Source organism: Dipteris shenzhenensis, chromosome 3 (genome assembly GCF_047967505.1).
Source record: "Dipteris shenzhenensis isolate YYH24624 ecotype China chromosome 3, Dip_SZ_1.0, whole genome shotgun sequence".
Classification (NCBI taxonomy): domain Eukaryota; kingdom Viridiplantae; phylum Streptophyta; class Polypodiopsida; order Gleicheniales; family Dipteridaceae; genus Dipteris; species Dipteris shenzhenensis.
In genome coordinates, this window is record NC_141598.1 from 25074991 (window position 1) to 25096292 (window position 21302).

Below are 21302 nucleotides of genomic sequence, written 5' to 3' on the forward strand. Positions count from 1 at the left end.
GGTATGCACAATCACAGTGTCAACCACAAACTGATTGCATTCAGCCTTCATAGGCACATCATCACATAACACTAGAGCATGATCATCATCTACACACATAGATTTATCCTTAGCTACCTTTAATGGGCTCTCAACCTTTCTGCCATCTATGGCAGCAACCCCTTCTCTCGGGCTCTCCTCTACCATCTCACATAGAACTAGTTGAGCAACACCCTCCTCCATAGCAATTGACAAGCCTCCATTCATAAGTGCATTGATTTCCAGCTCCCTTACATCATCAACATCTGGTTTCTTCAACAGTGAAGACAACTGACTCTCTTCCTCTAATGAGATGCTTTCTTCCTTTGTCTCACTCAAAGAATCTATCTCTTCATCTGTGACTGTCTCCTCAAGTTTCTCTTCCAATTCCAACTTACAGCTCATCACATAATCTGGTACTCTCCTTGCACCAACTGAACTCCCTTCTCCTCCATCCATAGCCTCTCTCCTGTTATTTTGACTTCTACTTCTTCCTGCAGTCTCCATCCAATTTAGGCTGAATGTTTTCATTAGCTCCATAGCTTCATGCAAATCCTTTTTCAGGGAATCATCCTACATAGGAACAGACACTGGCTCTTTCTCTACATGTGCCTTGATCATTTCTAGGCTTCTAATGAGATTCCTAGGCTCCTCTTGCATAATACCAAGCTGCCTTAATCTCTTAACCTTTCATTCTTTCTCCCTGGCCACTCTGACTGCATCCTCAAAACTATCAATATTCCTCAGCTCCACCTTCAAATGGAGTGAAGGCTCCAGACCACCAGCCACAAACCGGTCTCTCTTTATCATCTGTGGGGGTACTTCAGGAATCAAAGCCTCACACCATAGACTCCATAGTCTACCAAACTCTATCAGATACTGATCCCCATCCTGACTATCCTTTTGCTAAACTTTGCACAACTCCTTCCATACTTCATTAGGGTTCCTGGATTGTGCAAACCGTGCAAGAAAAGCTACTCTCACCACTGTATACTCTAGATTTTGCTACTGAGGATGAGTAGTCTTGAAGATAACCACTTGAGTCTGTAACCATGCCTTTGCATCTCCCTGCAAACAATAATTCATGATCTGAAACAAAATCTCAGGGGTTGCCCTATCCTTCATAAGTGCTGTAAATTTCATCTTTTCCAAGAATCTCACTGCATTCTCATATGGCATCCCCCAAAACTCTAGGAAGTCCTCTGCCATCTCTCTTAGCTCTTCAATACTACAACTGACTGCACAGCTTCACACTTGTAAACTGAAGTGCACAGTCCTCTTTGGAGGCACCAAAACGTGGATGGACAAAATCAGTAGAGCCCAATCCGCCTTCACAACCACCCTCATCCACATTTTAAAACACTAGAACAACATAATCAAAAGGCAAAATGCATTCATACAACTTCCTTGTCTCTACACACCTCTACATACATACTCACACTCTAGCCACATTTCCCGAAAGCCAGACAACTTTAAAAAAAACCCAGTGAACTACACAGCCCAACACAAGCTCCTACTGATAGAGCTCATGCTCAAGAACATAGATGGCCCTTGAACCATAAAACTCCAAAAAATGACAACTTCAGGATTGCATAACAACCATGCTCACATTTTCTTAACAAAGTCCATGACGAATAACCCCGGATCTCTTTGACCTCAAGCAACTAACTACCTTGTATGCTCAAACTTCCACCCTATAAGAGAACCCACACCAATAGACACACAAGCACTGCACCTTTGGACTGCAACTACAAGCCTTCTACTACCCATAGTTCCATCGGTATCCTTAAAACTGAGGTTAGCTAAGTTCAAGCATCACAGCTCGCCATCCTCGAGCTCTTAACAACCAAGGTCTCTACAAGACTCCAATAAGCGCTGACTGTACCACAGAGCTTGTCATCACGGAGCACTTGGAATCATCTATGCCAAGCATGCAGTCGAAATTCCTCATCCCGTCACGTATGTAGACCTTCACATACCGGTTTTAGCTTCCTGCTCACGCGACCTTCCACCCACTGGGAACTTCTCTTGCTCACCAAAAATTCACGGAGATAGTTGTAGCGACGATCATCCTCCTCCAACCAAGCTTCCAATCCATGCACTACGAAGGAAACTCCCCTACGAAGTTCGCTGCCTTTTCCACGTAGCTCCAACTTCCACCTTTGAGCTCCCATTATTTTCCTCATCCATGAAATAATGGCTTACTTTCACACACTCATCATTCAGGGTCCTCCAGCTCCTTACCGTGCCAATACATGCTTCTGAGCTACTCAAAATTCCCTACTTTCGCAGAGAACCTAGAGTCCATCTACTCCAATGTTGCGTAGTCAGTCTTCTCTACATTCTCAAGAACCTACAGTGTCATGGCTTCTCTAAGGGACCTGGCTCATGTGCTTCCCTTCATTCCAAACACCCCAATTCACCATAGAGATACCAAGCTTCGGTCTAGCAACTCTTAGCCTATGCAGTGGCGACGCCCTCCCATGAAACCAAGAGGTGCTCAAAGCATATTCTCTGTCATTCTCAGGCTTCTGTGTTACTCTAAACCTCCAGTTAGCAGATGCGCTTCAAGCCACTACCACAGAGTTCACTAACATGAAGCACTTGGGCCCATATACTCCAAGCTCGTATCTCCACCCTTGTCTTTTCTTCATAGCAACTCCCTCCATTCACAATCTTTTTGGTCCTCCTCCCCTCCATGATCGAGACCCCCCAGCTAAGGCCTCTACTAGTTCACGCATCTTCTTGGCCTCTCTAAGAACCATACAGCCCCTCTTCCTTTTCGCGATATCTCCTTTTCGCTATGCTCTAGCCTACATCATAGCGACGCCTCTCCAGTTTTCCAAGCTCTATCCAGAGGAGCCCCCCTTTAGCAACATGGTCCCCTTTTAGAAGCTCTCGGCTCTCCCCCGATTCTTCTAGCAAGCTGCCTCTCCATGTATGTGACTTCGTCTTTTCATCCAGAAGCTCCTCTTTCCTTGTTTACGTAGCATGCATGGCCTCCTTTGATTATAGCCACATCATCATAGTTAGCCACCTCATGCTGCCTTTCTACCACTCTCCAAATCCTTCAACTTAGACACCACCAATGCACATAACCTTCAAGCAAATGTTTATTACTTGATTGCCACATATAACCATGCATCCATGAAGCTCACAACCCATGATATAATTGCTAACATGACTTACAAATCAGGAGCAATCATGGTAAGACAAACATAGCTCCGGACAACAATCAAAGACATGTCCTCCCACACCAAATGCTCTGGAGTGCCTGATGTACCCACATTGCTTGTCATCATCTCCAAGAAGTCCCTGTAGAAGTGTCTTCCATCTCAAGACAATATGTCATCAGTGTGGAGTCTGTCATGAGGGTGGCCACAACCAACTAGCTATGTACATAGCTATGCACCTGCCTATCAACATGCAACAAGTGAAAAAGATTTGTTCATTTTTATCCACACAGCGTCTGTAAGTTTTTTTTAAGTTAACACATCTGTGTGCACGTCTATAGGTGCTTTGTCTTGTTATGATACAAGCTTGTTATTTAGGCTAAATATATTGCTTTGCTCTTTTTTCGGCATAAAAACTCCTAATGTTTTCCTACATACTTATTTCTTAGATAAACAACTCATTCTCTATGTAGATAATTACAACTACTACATAGGAAAGGATACATTCTTGCTAATTAGATAGATAAAGCCTCATTTCCTATATAGGATCAATTGTAGAACCCAGTTCATTTTCCATTTAAAAACTCACATTTCCTAGATAGCAATGTACTTGGGCTATATAGGAAATACCTACGTACAAATGTGAAATCCACTTATTTCAATATAAAACCTCACATTTCCTAGATAGTAATCTATGTAGGCTATATAGAAAATAAAACTCTCTACATATCAAAAGTGAAATCCACTTCATTCTCCCCACATTTCCTAGCTAGCACTATATAGGTAATCAAACTCCCTAGATAATAAACACAAATTCTAGCTCATTCTCCATATAAAGACTTACATTTCCTAGTAGTAGCTAAGTAGGAAATACAAGTCCCTAGATAAAGACGACAATTTTATCTAGTAAATATGCATGAATTTCCTAGTTTGGTAGCAATTCACTATATAGAGATTGGTCAAAAGTTCCTGGTGTAGAATGTTGTAGCGCAAGCAGAGGCAGCAGCCATTACAACATGCTTACCACCATCAAAAAATCTCGCATGACTGAGCAGCAGTAGCAACAGGACACCCAACACTCTGGAAGTGAGAGAGGAGGTGCAACAACCTCCAAAATTCATGCAAGCATCTCGATTGGCATAGCAAAATCATTACAAAATTTCAACATCCCGCATGTAAAATCAATGCCAACTTCCTTATGAAGCGAAACCCAAAAAGAAAGTCCATGCAAAGCGAAATGATGGCTGCAAAAATCATCATAAATACACAAGCCCTCCACCAATGAGAATAAGAGAATTTCACAAATCAAATAATGCTTCTTTCCTCCATGGAAGGGCCTTTACTATAGCATATCCCCTAGGCCCTAGGGCAGGCCAAAAAGCTAAGATGGAATCTTGATAGTAAAAGTAAGCACTAAAAAGCAATTGTTCCTTGTCCGAAAGGACTTTTCCATTAGTATACTACTCCAATAATTCTAATCATTCCAAACCTTGGCAAGAGAGCTTGGCATCAGCCAAGTACATTCCTATAGGAATGATTTTAGCGATGACTATAGTCTATGGGAAGGAGCATCAACCACCACATGGGTTGCTCCTAAAACCGACACAGCTTTAGGCACGATGACCACAGTGGAAGTAGCTTCAACTGGCATATGAAGTTGGCATAGAAATTTAAACTAGTACTGCCTTGAACCTAGTTATTGAAGGATCTGATTGGAGCGGTGACATCATCCATCAGATGAAGATAGATTTAGGGGTCTTTGCTTTATTCGTAGCAGATACGACGGGCCCAACCATCGCCAGAGCTCTTTTCCAATGCCAAACACACCAAGGAGCTTGTCTATAAAGATATAATTATAATCAAAATGCAAATGTGCATAAGCCTGTGTGTGGTGCAGTGCTTAGAGTGCTCAGATGGTTATAGACACAGGCCGTGGGTTTGACCCACACATTCATAAGCTTTTTCTTAGTTCTATAATCCGCTTTTCGGCTACCATAGGGAGGGGTCCACGTCTCTTCAAAGCATAGGATATGACAAAGGGGATACCCCTAGATTTATCTCTAGCTCATCTTTGAGATGCATTGGCCCAGTACAAGTAGTTCTTGGCTAAAAGTTTTCTTGCTTTGGCGTCTCATGATCTCAACAATGCTTCATAGCCAATGCTTGGTCATAAGTTCCTAAATTTTGGTTAATTAAGCCAACCGAATGCTTGATAATGTAATGTGGCCAACATAATTTTGGTATTAGAAGCCCGTCTTGCTCATTTTAAAATCCCTATCTTAAATTTGTTTATGTAAATGATTAGTCAAATTAGTTTTATAAGTCTCCGTTCCTCGCGACTTTTTAATGGCACTCTACATTGACAGAAATTGTTGATTGACTTGTCACCCATCCCACAACAGAACCTTTAGTGGTGTGGGTTTGGAGAATATTGTACAATCTATCAGCTAGCTCATCGTAAGCCACAGGGTGCAAGCGACATATATACGCAATGAGAAGACGCATGTAAGTGATTGAATGCCTAACTAGAGTCATATGTGCATGAAAGCATGAGTTTTTTCGTGGAGGATACTTTGTTCCAGCATGTCGAGATTGACCTATATGTGGATAAGTCAGTGGCCAACTAGGTACTAAGTGCTTGTGATATGCATTAGTGTGCACAAATCTAAGTGTGGTCCATAAATTGCCTTGGTCTAGTTGTGGGGAAGTTTTGGGAGTGGTAAAAAGGTAGAGGTGATGTGGCTTATATCAAGGAAGGCAAGCCATGCATGTAGCATGCTATGTGATGGAGAAGGACAAGCTTCTAGATGACGGCCTAGCAGGTACGTGGCATGGCAGCCACTGTGAAGGAGGCTCGGGTATCTCTCTCAAGGGGGGGCGCATCACTACTATGCAAGCCTGGAAGATCGTGGGCGATGGAGGGCCATGGACCTAGGTTTCTTTGTGTGCAAAGGAGGTTGATGGTTGAAGGAGAGGTGGGCATGCTTGTTGGGGGGATCACGACTGCAAGCAAGGGGCGGGGGCACAAAGGGACTAAAAAATTCATGGAGGAGGAGCACAGTGAAGTGGGTGGCACTAACCGAGGCACTAGATTCCAAGGATGGGCTATGTGTTGAGAGTATGGTTGAAGGAGAGGCTGGGCAATAGAGTCCGTGAACTACTGGAGGTACATGAAGGAGAATCTTGGTAGGAGAGGCACAACGGGGGGTTTGCAGGGGAGGTCCAGGATTGCGCAAGAACGAATGCTTGGTTGGAAGGCTGGACACTACGTAAAAAGAAGTGAAGTTCCTCGTGGATGAGCTGGCAAGTGCGAGTTGACAACAACCAAGAGCGGGGCTAGAGGTGGGCAATTGTAGAGGAGAGGAGCTCGGTGAGCAAGGAAAGAGCATAGTGAGCTCATAGGAGGGCCACGTGAAGAGGAGAACCATGAGCAGGGGAGGTCAATTGTTGCTCTGTGGGAAGTTTAGTTGGAGAGGTGTATATGCAATGAGAAGCAGATGAGATTACAACTGTAGGTTGGTGACGGGGTACCAAGTTCTAGAAAGAGTGAATGGATTGATGCTCTCATGTGTAATTTAGTTGAATTAAAAGGTTGGACCTTTGGGCTTTGCTCAATGGAGCATAAGGAGCATGAGCATGCACAAAAACTACTTGAGAAGTATTTGAAGAAGCCATTTTTGATGCGGTGTTGTGCTTGATGATCCTTTGAAGGAAGTTTCATCGATGAGCATATATTAGAATTGGCTAGGTCCCATATACTCGTGGTTTTCTAGTGTGGGCTCTCTCATAAGATATCGGTTGTTAGTCATGCTGAGAAGACAGATGGTGTCTCGCTCTTACATTGAGCTTGGGATAATTCTCAAAGGCAATGATTTACTAACAGTAGATGTCTAAGTTCCCATGAACAGTCTTGTGTAAAACCACAAGAGCTAGAAAGATTTATAATCTTGGTGTAACTAGGAAGATGTTTCTGGTGTTTGAAATGAATCACAGGGTGGAGGCAATTATTATATCACAACATGTGCAATATGAAGTAATATGCAATGAAGTTATAGAGGAGCGGTGGATTCTTATTCTATAGATAACAAATGAGGTAGCTACAAGATTGGAGTTTCCCAGGAGCCAGTGGTCGAGAGATCTATTTTATGATGATTTGGACAAAGCGTGTGCTGATGTGTCAACTGATAGGGATACACTAACGTGGCACTAGTGAATGGACAACTAATGTGGCAGGCGAGTGTGATGATGTGGCCCTATGTGGCCAATATTGACATGGTGGATAAGACAAGGTGCAGCGTGGCACCATGATGGCCAACCCAAATGAGATAAGGTGGACTAGAATCTTTTGATGTTCCACCAAAATCTTTGAGATTCCATTGACATCTGTGTTTCCGATGAGAGACCATCACTTTTGGAGAGCTCGCTAAAGGTGTGTGGATGTTGTTGGCCCCTGGGGATGAGCATGGACGGCTATTGTTTTCCCATGGGTTGGAGGTTGGCAATGGAGCGGCTGCTCATTGGGAGCTAGGAGCTGCAGTTAGCTAGAAGGGCCAAGTTGATTTTCCATCGCTGAATAGCCGCTATGGAGTCAGTTGATGGTGCTATTTGGAGTTCGTGGTCGCTTGCCCCATTCAAAAGAGGCTATTGCTCACGGTACTTCGCTAGACGTCACTTGGAGGAGCAAATGGCTATGGCGGGCTATTGGATAGAGGCAACCAATTAGAGATGGCTCTGTTATGTGTCCTTTGTTTACAGTCTGTGAAGCTATGAGAGGTGTAGCAGTGTTGTGAGTAGCCTGGTCGCATCATTGCTGGCTTTTGGCACTTGAGGAGGATTTTGTTCATTGTTGGGCGTGCAAGAAGATTCGCTTATTGGCGGCCATTGACGAAGGTCACCCTACGGGATACGTTGCCTTATCATTTGATGGAACCAAAATAGCAGGCTATTGGAACAGCCTCTCGTAGCCTTGAGCCACCTTAGATGTTGTAGCTGTTGTAGTCCGTCGATTGTGAAGGACTAGTCGTGGAGCAACGAAGATAGCCTGTTTACAAAATGGAAAGCCATAGGTGGAGCTTTAGTCATAGAAGGTCACGGTTGTAAGTGGATAGCACGTTTGCAAGAGGTTGCTATAGCCCATGTGGATGGAGCAGATGTTGCTAGCCAGAGCATTTAGAGGTAGATGGCGACTGCAAGGGTCACTTGTGGGCATTGCTTCTTGTTTCTATGGCAACCGAGAGTCGGAATAGCAACCCATGGATATTTCGTTCAAGTTTCTTCAAGAAGCTCTCTATCTCAGTCGAGGATGAGAACCTCTCTCTATTTTAAAGGAGTAGAGATCACTCCTTAGGGTGCGTTCAAACTGGGCCGATGGACACTGGTGTTGTGAGAGAATGGAAGCCATGTCTCTCGGTGTGGTAGTTCACACCACCTAGTGGAAAAAACTTATATAAAGTAAGAGGCTCCAACGACATGCATCGTTGATTGGCTTGATGGAAAGGCATACAATGTATGGGTCCCTCGACATGGGTTCAATCCCCAATCAGACTTGCTCTCGTTGAGTATATGTGGTTTGTACAATATGAGAAAAGCTTCAGGTTTTTTATTTTAAGATAGTTTACAAATAAGATTTGCTAATATGGGCTACAAATCCAAATTGGGATAGCAACGTGAAGAGCACTTGTCGTTAAATTTTGATTATCAAATGTCAAAGTAGGTAGGCCCTTCCCTTTTTTGTTAAGAGGTCCCTCTCTTCACTTGTTGTAACCATGGAGATTGGTGGGGCCCTATCCAAGGTGAACTCTTGTGAGAACTTAAGAAGAAATGAGGTTGTCATAACCAATCCAAAGAGTGGAAATGCCATGAAGGCCTTGTGGTAATGTATGTAAAAGCCCAAATCGTGGTTCCACTCCCTCCCCCTGCACATTGCATTTTGAAACATGGTTGCCGGCCTACTAGTCTAAACCCTGCCTTAGACTCTCCCAATCTCTCACACATAGAGATAAAAAGGATGGGAGTCTCTCACAACAAAAATCTCTCTCTTTAATGGAAATACTCTCAAAGGAATAAGCAAATCGAATGGAAACACATGGAACCAATGGAAACACATGGAGATTAACAGAAATCTCTCAAGAATGAATGAATGGAAATCCTCACAAAGAATGGACAAACGTCTCTCAATGGATAGAAATTTTCTCTTTCTCAATGGAAACCTTTCATCACTGGAATGAAAGAATAATCTCTTAATCTCTCACAAGGATGGCACCTAATTCCTCCTAGATTGCAAGTTACACCTTGTCAAAGTTTCTGTGAAGAAGAGAAGGCCTTTGCTAATGTGGCACATGGATTCACATGCAGAATTCCATACTGTGTTGAGCAAGGGCCTCTGTGCTTAGGTGGCATTATGTTGACTAAACCATTGACTTAACCTAGCTTGAAAAACTTGACTGGTGAGTTAACATAACCAGATGTACTCAACCAAGGTTATAGACACTCAACCATGGTTAGTTTCTATCTTGCAACATGTCACATTCAAAACCAGACTTAGACAAAGTAACCTAACTATCACTTGGAGTAAGATCTACAGTGATGGCGATGGTGGCATTCCGCTGTATTCCAGAGAAGACAGAGGAATTCTCTCGATCCGTGCAATGGCGAGGTCTTCTAGAAGAGGCAGAGCTTTCAGGGCTTGCGTGGCTGATGGTTGCTGAGTGTGAAGGTTGAGCATTGGCTGGATACTGGAGCATAGATGGTCAACTGAGGCGCTGAGTAGCCTTAGTCGATCAACGATGTCAACCGATGGAGGCGACGTAGATGATGATCTCCACAGCTGCAGGGTCGCGTGCGACGAGTCAGACGAGCTTGAAGAGAAGAGGCTAGGTGATTTGAAGCAATAGATGGTCGAGGGAACTTGGTGCTGTGTGCATGAGAGGCGGACGATGGGTCGTAGCTTTGGAGTAGCAGATCACAGCTTCTTATTAGGAATCATGGTGTGTGTGGATGGACGAGGAAACATGGACGAGGAAGCCGTTGCTGTGGTTAGTTGGCCGTTTGGGAGCCAAGCTTTTGGAGTCATGTGAGGCAAAAGAAGTCATAGGAGCTTGATGGTTGAGGCTCTTGATGCGGCTGGGGATGGATGCAACAAGGAGGCATCTAGAGGTGGCTGGCCTTACACAGAGAGTTCGGGCTTGTAGGTTCCTTGCTAAATTCTTTGAAGCTATAGAAGGTCGAGGCTTAGTTTCCTGAATTCATCTTGAAGAACTTCCCTCATAAACCTCTCATGGAGCAAAATCTCTCTTCCTCTCAGATCTCTCACAACACAAAGACTCTTTCTCTCTCGAACATGCTCTCTCTCTTTGGAAGAGAAGAAGAACTCACTCTCTTTCACAAAGGAATCACTCATGAACCTCTCAAGAAATACGAACGGACATTTCTAATGCATGCCACGAATTTTTCCAAGTAAAAGAGAACTCTCAATAAAAAATCTACATCTTATCTAGGAGAGCTAGGACTTAAGCTCTGATACCATGTTAAAGCACATGGATCGAGCTCTCCTATGGACTCTAATCTACTCTAATGACAACACTAATCTAAGGTGGATGAATCCTAAGAGTGATCATGATTTATAACTCAAGTCAATTAGGTTCCAAGATAGATTAACTTGGACTCATAAAGAGAATCTTGAGATAGTGCAAAGTGCTTGATTGATATTACTTCAAATGAACCTCCCTTTTATAGGTGAGGGTACTTACATCCATATGCTTGCTCACATGTGGGATATGTCCTCCATCCCATGTGGTAGCTTGCCCTTTGCTCATACCTTTGCTCTACTGAGAGAGTGGGGAGAGAGAGAGAGGGGGGGAGGCACAACACGAGGGGGGGGAGAGAGAGGGGGAGGGAGAGAGGGGCGCGCTACCGCGCTGCCATGGCACTGCGCGAGAGAGAGAGGGGGAGAGAGAGAGTGGGGAGAGAGAGAGAGGGGGGGAGGTGCAGCACGAGGGCGGGGAGGGAGAGAGTGGGGAGGGAGAGAGGGGCGCGCTGCCGCAGCAGCGCACGAGAGAGAGAGGGGGGGAATGTCTCTTTCTCATCTATTTCCACTCCCCTCTTTCTCCCCTCTCGTTCCCTCTTCCATCCTCTCTCTCCCCTCTCTTTTCCTCTCTTTCTCTATTTTCTCCTCTCCTCTCCTTTCTGTTCCATCTCCTCTTTTCTCTCCTCTCTTAATTTCTTGTCTAACTTTTCCATCTTTCTCCCCTCTCTTTCCTCTCCTTGTGAAAATGAGGGATTAAGAGGATCAAAGCACAATGGGAGAGACATATGGTAGCAAACACTCAATCTATTGCAATGTATATGATCAACAATACATGGTAGGCTACTTATATATAAAGAGCCTTTAGAATAGTCAACACCTATGGGATCCTTTGATCCACATCTCTCCTTGTGGATGTCCTTGATCCACATCCTCATATCATGTAGTCCACATCCTAGGGTGGCTACTTTAATACATTCCTTTACAAACCTTAGCCTCTAATATGTGCTCATGGCACCATATCGCAACACCTCCCCTTCGTGCCATGATCCATTGGCTACTGCAAGGTTGTCAGATGTGAGTAACAAGATCAAATCTTCCCCTAGGTGCTTTCATAGCTTCTCTCAGGTGGTCAAGTTTGATTTACAAACATGTGGGCTAAAGGTTGCAAGGCTTTTGCTTCTCAATACATGTTGTTCTTGTCATTCTGCTCATGGTTGATGATGACTCCACCTAGTTGACCTACTGGTTCTTCGATCTGCAATCTTCTTCCTTGTGTCCCAGCTTCTTGCAATGGTGAGACTTTGGTTTGTTCTTCAGTCAGTAGTCACTTTGATAGTGACCCATCCTTCCACAATAATAACACTTCGTTGATGTTCTACTGAACAATGCTTGTTCTTCATTATTGTTGTTGCATGTTGATGTAGATGTAGATGTCGCTACCTTTAACTCTCTTTCTTTATCAAGAAGAGAGGATACACATTCTTCAAACTTTGGATCTAGGAGATTCTTCAAAGTGGTTGTCAGTGCACTGTACTCTGTAGGAATGCTTTTAAGGAGAATTGCAAGTGCATCCTTTTCTCCTACTTTTGCATTTATGCCTTGTAGTTGGGTGACAAATTGTGCCATGCATTCATTGAAGCTCATGTGCAAACCATAGAATTCAATCTTAAGATCAATTTCTTAGTTTTTGGCTTTTACACCAAACATTGTGTCCAACTCATCCCATGCATCTTTGGCATGATCCTTAGAGTGTATATAATGAATTATGTTTGGACCCAAGTGCAAACCAATGAGTGATAGTGCTGCTTCATCTTTTTTCTTCCAGGCTTCATTTTGTGCAGTGGTGGGTATGTCTTCTTTTACAGTCTTCCAAAGCCTTTTGATGCATTAAGAGATACCTCATTTGTGTAGACCAGGTGTGAAATCCTTCCTCGGTGAACTTCTCAACAGTTGGGGTGCGTAATGCCATTCCAAAGGTCTTACCAATTGAAGATACTTTTAAATATGGTAGTGTCTAATTGCATACAACAAAATTGACTTGGAAAACGCATAGAGCTAAAAAAGGCGATCACTTTTTCTTTTTGGAGCGCATGCAAATTCTTTTTTTGGATTGTAAGTTATGGCTTGTCGAAGTTTTTATGAAGAGAGAGTGGACATGATGATGTGGCAGAGGCTATTCACATGTAACTTACAAATTGTGCTTCGATGGCACTATGCCACGTGGTAATATTTTAACTCAACTAAGTCCAAGGTTCAAGGACATTCAATCATGCTTAATTTTTAACTTTGCCATGTGTCACTTTGTTGAGAACCTTAGAAGACTTTGGATTCTGAGGTCGTGATGCGAAGGGCGATGGTGATCGATGGCCGGTGACGCATGGTGTTTGTGGTGACTACTAGATTTGCTCTATCTGGTTGAGGAGCTGTGTCTCCTTCCTTCATTACATGAGTGCCTCATTTGCTGGAGTAGTTGTAGAGGAGACACTATTTGGAGGTAAAAAATGCACATTCATTGGAGTCGCTTCCCAAAACAGAAGTTGAACTGCTACTGAGATTAGTTCATTCTCCTTGGTTGGCTAATGCATTGAAGATGCGAGACTGATGCTTGTGTACAGACACATAGCATCAAAACATGCTTCATGACCTCCCCAACATTTATGGCTCCCTCTCAGAAATTAGAGAAGCCATGGGATGATCGGTACACATAGAAGCCGTCTTTTGGAAGGCCTGTAGCACGCATGCCTCTCAGTTTATTGGGCTTGAAAGGAAGCCAGTAGAACCAATCTCTAGCATGTCCGATCAGGCCTAAACAAACCACGGATCCTTCCACCCAAACAGTGCAAGCCAAGCTTTACAACATCAAAAACTTGGATGGTGAGATAATAGCTCGCAATTATGGCAACGAGTAGTGGCAAATTTGGCATTGATGAAGACATTGCGTTAGTCAATGGCTGTTGATAGGAGTCGCCTTCAAAGGAGGCTACACCTTGGAGAGATATCTACTTTTTGAAGAGAATGGACTCTTTGAGGGAGTCCTTGCAAGAGCTATGGAGAGCTGAGGAGTAGGTCTTTCTGTCAATGGCCCTCAATCTACCTCTCTATTTCTCTCACACAAACAAAAGAGCAATTGATGGAAATTTCTATCTAAGCAATTGAAGGTGGTCTCTCTTTGGAAGCAAGGTCTCATGGGAGAGTACTCAAAAGAAACTTGCAATCACTCAATCTCTCTCTCACATGGTGCCTCAATGGAAGGTAGAACCATGCTCTAATACCGTGTGAAAGATACTTGAACCTAAAGAGAAACAATATCTAGAAACTGATTCCCTGGATAACACCTGTCCCTTGAACTGGATTCGGTGAATTGGATAACTTTGAGAGCCCATGCAATAATTAAATAGATCGTGTAATTTTCCTTCATCGCACTCAATTTGCTCAATTGGTCTAAATCCAAAGTTTGATCTCCGACACTTTCAAAAGGCACACTTGACTGGAAATTCTTCTAGGCACACAATGATAGTTTCTTGCCCCATAAGATGCAATAAATGGAGCTTGAGTCCAAATGGCTATACGAAGACTTTGTATAAAAGGATGCTCAAGTATGTATGGGTGTGTGGATTTGTATGTGTGAGGGAGGTTTTTCCCATGATGAATAGGTTATAAAGTTGGGACAGCCACGATTACTTCCTGATTTTGGTCAGAGACGATCAGATGTCTCGAGTATTCCATAGGTTTATACTCCTATGGAGATTGTTGATGCATCTTCTATGGATAGTTACAATTTGCTCCCAGGATGCGGAGTGCCTCTTGCAGATGAGGATGAGGCTATGCATGGTGAGGAGGATACCTTGGCTAATGATGCCCGGTATGATCCATTGGCTGGTTATGCCAGGACAGATGTGGTTTCTACAGTTATTGACTCGAGTCATATTGTGCATGGGCAGGAATCATTGATATGTTTGCTTCGTAAGTGCCTCCATGGCCAGAAGCAATCCCCTTGAGCTTGGCTTCATAGGTTTGATACCGTTATGAGAGCTCAGGATGTGATGCGCAGTGAGGCAGTTTATGGTCTCAGTATTCAGAAGGTTGCTATCCTTCTGAGGTTACTTGCCATACGGTTCCTTATGGACAGGGATGCTTTGTAGTGGGAGCTGCATGGTCTTGATGATGTTTGTCAGATACTTGGTTGTTTCAGTATGGAGAGGGAGAAGTTATTGAGTACTCCATTGCTTGTATTGGCTCCATACTTGAAACACAGCAGGTTTGACATTCACAGATCAGTTGAGCAACAAGTTATGGTCGATATGGCAGCCATAGTACTTCATGCATCCATGACTGTGTTGAGACTTGGTTCTCACATGTTTGCCATTGGGGCTACACTCCCAGTTCTTGCTTCCATTGCAGTGGGAGTTGGTAGCATGATTATGGCAGATTTTGGTAATAGGGAAGCAGTTGTGGACATCAGGTCCTTATGCTTCCAGGAGCAGCATGCAAGTGATGCAGGTTGGGTAGACCAGCAGAGGTCTATTGTAGGGCATGTGTTTATGGTCACAGGTGGTACAGAGACATTTTCTTTGCACAGTGACAGTTCGGGTGCTATGGACTTAGCACAGGAGCATGTGGTGGTGAGAGTTCACTCTCCCAGTGAGATCTGGCATGAGATCTTGGTTGACAGGCATCTACAACTTGTCATTTTCTATCCCGCAAACCTGATATCTACTAGCAGCTTATCCTCTATGCACTTTGCACATTGTAAAGTGCCAATGGGCATAGGATGACAGTCTAGTCATCTTGTTTTCCAGCCTATGGCTGATTGTATTATATGTGTACTATACTCCCTTAAAGGCACACTGCCTTTAAGTGGGAGGTTGTTGGGGTAAAGGGCAGTCTGCCCACCCACTTGTACTGTGCCCATGTATACTCATATATATATGATAGAGGAATAAGCTAGAGTAGCTTTTGCTCCACCATATACGGTGTCTCTTATCCCTTCCTGAGTGCTCCCTCTTCCCCCTCAGAATTCATAGCTTCAGACAAAAGTAAAGGCAAAGGCGGAGGTAGATCATTTCAGAAAAGTGGTCATCATTAGCAACAAAATCAAAATCAGCATCAACATCAGCATCAGCATCATCCTCAGCAACATCAGAATCAGCAAAGAGGAAATCATTCCAACCGAGGAAGATTCCAAGGACGAGGGAATGCATCCACCAATGTTTCAAACATTCAGTGGAACTACTATCACAAGTTTGGACACTATGAAGAAGATTCCTGCAAGAAGCAGTACGACCAAGGCGGTCAATCTAGCAGTAATCGAGGGAATTCTCGAGGCAGAGGAAATCATCGTGGTGGACATTCTAGTCACAGTCATTTTGCAAATGAACATGAAAATATGTTTCTTGCAAGCAAGGAATTACATCAGACTGATACAATGTAGCTAGAGTGTAGCTAGACACTGATTTCAATCCCAAAGAGGATTATAGCTATCAAGTCGACCAAGTGGAATAGGATCCTTGGTATATCGACAGCGGTGCATCATCCCATATGACAATCATCAAGAATGGTTCACAGAAATGAAGCCATTAGAAGGATAGAAAAATTTTATCTATCTCTGAATGGTAGAGTGCCATTCGACTTCTTGATAGGCAGGGCACCATTTTATGAGCATTTACGTGTGTTTGGCTGCGAGGCTTATGCTCATGGTTCCCGATCGAGGAGGTGTATCTTCCTTGGATACAGTGAGTCTAGGAGGGACTAAAGGTTATGGGATTCTTCAACTAGAGAGTTGATACATAGCCATAATGTCTATTTCAGAGAGGATGCTATGTTTAGATAGCCCAGGACTATGGATAGCCGGAGAGTGGTGTTCTAGGAGGGTGTAAGTGCACTAATACCTCCAAATTCTTTGCAGGGGCAGCCCATATCCCTTGGAGAGAATCAAAGCACCATGAGAGAGACACAAGGTAGAAAACACTCAATCTACTACAATGTATATGATCAACAATACATGTAGGCTTCTTATATAGAGAGAGCCTTTAGAATAGTCAATGCCTATGGGATCCGCTGATCCACATCTCTCCTTATGGATGTCCTCGATCCACATCCTCACATCATGTAGTCCACATCCTAGGGTGGATACTTTAATACATTCCTATACCATACCTTAGCCTCTAATATGTGCTCGTGGCACCATATCTCAACACTATTTCCCTCCTCTCTTTCTCTCTTTTCTCCTCTCCTCTTCTTTCTTTTCCATCTCCTCTCTTTTTCTTCACTCCTCTCTTTTCCTACACTCCTCTCTTTTCTCCTTTCTCTTTTCTTATTTTCCTCTCTATTTTCTTTTTCCTCCCTTTTCTCTCTTTTCTCCTCTCGTCTCTCTCTTTGCTCCTCTCTTTTCCTCCTTTGTTACCCTCTTTACTTTTCATGTCTTTCCCTCCTCTTTTCTCTCCACTCTCTCTTTCCCTCCTCTCTTCTCTTCTCTCTTCCAGCATCCCATCTTCTTTCAGCTTTTCAAAAACATACAGCATAACAAATAACCAAGAGAGGGATACAACATAATATCTTCATAGAGAATAACAAATATCCAAGAGGGGGATACAACATAATCACTTATTAGAGCATAACAAATATCCAAGAGAGGGCTCCCTCTCATGTTCTAGAAATTGTAATTACATTCTCCAAATCAGAGTACTATATAGTACTTTGGGCTTCTCATCGTTTGGTCTTCGATGTAGTGCTACCCTCTCCTTTGTCATATTTCTTCTTCTTCTTGTCCTTCACTTCTTTTTTCTATTTCTCCTTACTCTAAGGAGCTTCCCTGGGTGTGTGGCCTTTGTCTTGGATGTAGATTAGCATACACTCAATATAATCCTCCAGGATTTTGCAATCTGTCTTGTCCTGGTCAGAATAATCCCTGTCTATGCCATATGTGGAGGGACACAGATGCGCCCAAGGGAGTGATGCTACATCTACCTCCCCATCCTTTATATCACAATATTAATGATACAGCTCCTCCAAGTATGCTATCATAGCTTCTTTGCTAGGGGCCATTAGGAGTAGCAGAGAGAGAGTGACGAGAAGGGAATGACAAGAGAGCGATGAGAAGGGAACAATGAGAGAATGACGAGGAGTAGCAGAGTGGAAGGAGTGGAAGGAGGGAACGATGAGAAGGGAATGACAAGAAGGGAACGAGCAATAGATCGGAAGGGAATGGTGAGAGATATAGCAGGGGAATGAAAGATGCGGCAAAAGGCTACGCAATGATAAGTGGTCAGGCGGCTTAGTTGAGCTGCACAAAGTAATGCTGCAGAGATGCCGTGTGTCGAGCTATGCGGTGTTCAAAATAAATAGATTGTGTCTCATTGTTATGCCAATGCACCATCATGGAATTGGGAAAATTTTTGACGAGAGCACGGGTCCACACAAAATTCAAATATTAACCCAAGAGCGCATTACGTCACAGCCCCAAAATGCCCTAAAAAATAGTGCCGCGATTGGCTATACCCAAGTAAATGTTGACCCAACTAGGAGAAGTTATTCATAATAATGCATAATTACTTGCATAAAATACTTTACTAAATGATAGAGTTGTCTGTTTGACCACTATGGAGTAACAGTAAGGAAGAAGTAGATAAGGAACATCAGGAAGAGGAATGCCGTATTAAGAAAAAGAGGGCATCTAGAAGGAGAATTAGCTAGCCAGACTTTCCTTTAGGACAAGGCATTGGAAGCTATGACTTGTTGTCCGAACTTAAAGAAAAGGAAGCTCATATCGCCTTTGGTAAATTACTTGCTTTGTCTCCAAAACTACGGAAAGAATGGCGAAAGCTAGCAAGCACAAGAGTGTCAAAGAAGAAAAAGAAGAAAAGTTCCATTCCTATTGTTCAAAAGGTAGATATAGATGTTGGTGATGATGTACCTATCATTGATGCGATCATTGATGGTGAAGTGATTTTTTAATGTTTACATTGATGGAGGTGCATCGATTAATGTCATGAGTGAGAAGACCATGATAGATGTTGATTTAAAATACTCTAGTACTACCTCTCCTTATCGCATCGAATTGGCTAACAACACTATGGTAAAGACCTTGGGAGTTGTGAAGAATCTAGAAATGGAGGTATGTGGAATTTCTATGCCAACTACTTTTCACGTGATCCCTATGAAGCCAGATGCACGTGCCTATCCATTGATTTTGGGAAGGCCTTGGCTAGACAAGGTGAAGGTTGTTCAAAAGTGGGATACTGGAGAATTGATTTCGCAAGGAAATGATATATAAGAAGGTGCGCTACAACATTAGAAGCTACAAAAAGGAATTTGTCAAGGAGGAGTCTTCAACATCAAAGAGTTCAAGCTCTGACTTAACTGATGAAGGAGAAGAGACGGGGTGTAGCTCTGAGGAGACCAACTCAGAGGGTGAGGTGGAAGGAGTGGCCTTTGGTCTTTGTCTTGGTGTTGATCGGGATGAGTCAGGAGGGAACAAGGTGGTGGTACAAGAAGATCCTATAGAGGCACTTCATGTGGAGGATGTGGAGCACACCAAACAATGCCAATGCAATGAAGAGCTTTTTGGTGATTCTCTATTAGCAGGTAGTGAGAAGCTCTAGTACTTGGATATGTTAAATGATTTCCCATATCTCTTTGCAACAAGCTATTCATAGGTTCGACCAGTCTCTCTTGTGGAGCACAAGATTGAGTTCAAGCCAAAAATCAAGCCAGTTGTGCAATGCTTAAGGCGATTGGGGGTGATCCAAGCTAAGGCACTAAAGAAAGAGGTAACACAACTACTTGAGGTAGAATTCATCTTTCCTATTGATGATTCAGAATGGATATCTCCTATAGTTGTCACACCAAAGAAAGAAAATAAGTGGCGGGTTTGTGTGGACTTTCGTCCTTTGAATGCATGCACTAAGAGGGATCATTTTCCTTTGCCATTCCAAGATGAAATACTAAACCAAGTAGCATGGCATGAGATGTATTCTGTATGTGATGGGTATTCTCGGTACTTTCAAATTCGTATTCAAGAGGAAGATCAAAAGAAACATCATTTGTCACACCTTGGGGAGTTTTTGCTTATAGAGTGATGCCTTTTGGGTTGACCAATGCACTAGCTACATTTCAAAGGTTCATGAGTCAAGTTCTTGAGCCTTACTTGGGAAAGTTCATAAGGGTGTTTTTGGATGATTTTTGCATTTATTCTCGGTGCATAGATCACATGGAGAAGTTAAAGATGGCCTTAGCTAGGATTGATGAAGCAAAAGGGTGTCTAAATCCTAGCAAGTGTCATTTGGCTCAAACAAAAGTAGTCTTGTTGGGGCATATTGTGTTTAAAGAAGGCCTACAAATGGATCCTGACAAGCCTTTGCTACTCTAAATGCTTGTATTTTGAAGCTCTTCAACTCTTTCTAGCCTTGTAAGAGAGTAGACATTGCCCATTGGTTCAAGCAATCATAGCATTGCCAAGTCTTGAGAGTGTCACTAGTGTTCACAAAATTCTAGGAAAGAGCAAGTATTATCAATGCTTTTGTGATAATTTCACAAAGATAGTGCATCCCATGAACTTGTTGACAAGAAAAGGAGTCCCTTTCGAATGGGGTGTGGAGCAACAGGAGTCTTTTAGCAACAACTTAAGGAGGCCATGAGTAAGGGCCAAATATTGAAGCCCTCTGATTGGTCTCAAGACTTTTATGTAAATCCAAGTATATCTTTGCATTCAATTGGTGATGTATTGCTACAAAAAGGAGAGGCAGGTAGAATGCAACCCATCTATTATGCTAGTCGACAACTTATAGAGATGGAAACAAGGTATGAAGAAATGGAGCAACAAGCTCTCTCTTTGGTGTTTTAGTCAGAAAATTTTGCTCCTGTTTATTATCTTGACCATTTTTCTTCCTTACCTCTCAGTCCGTATCAGCATATCTAGTTCACGAGCCTAATCCTGGGGGAGATTTACAAAATGGTTGTCAGAGCTTCAAGAGTTCTCTTTCTCTTTTGTCACTGAAAATACCACTAGGTCCACTATGGTAGATTTGCTCACAGGACGGCAGGATCTAAGAGAAGAAAAGAAATATAAGGAGGATATTAATGATGAAAGGGAGACACCACCAACAGCTTTTGTCTTGTATTTTGATGGGGCTTTTAGTCCTTCATGCCAACAAGGAGCCCGGGGGATGGTCTTGATGAATTTTGAAGGTTAAGAAGTATGGGCTAGAGGGCAAGAGCTTCCATGTATCACAACTAACAATGTAGCTGACTATAATGCTTTGATTCTTAGTTTGGAGGGTTGTCTTTAAAGTCAAGTTAAAGAATTGGAAGTAAGAGGAGATTCTCAACTTATTATAAAGCAAATGCAAGGGCATTACAAGATAAGAAGTCCTCATTTGAAGGAGCTTAATCAAAAGGCTATGGTACTATGTAGTCAGTTTGATTTTTGCAAGTTTGTTCATATAAACAGAAAACAAAATCAAAAGGCAGATGAGTTTTCTACTCAAGCCATTGTAGTACAAGACGGGGGGGTGGTTTCTTTGGTAGATACTAGATGGCCAAAAGTGCAAGATGTTCAACAATATGTGGAAGAAGGCATGTTTCCTCAA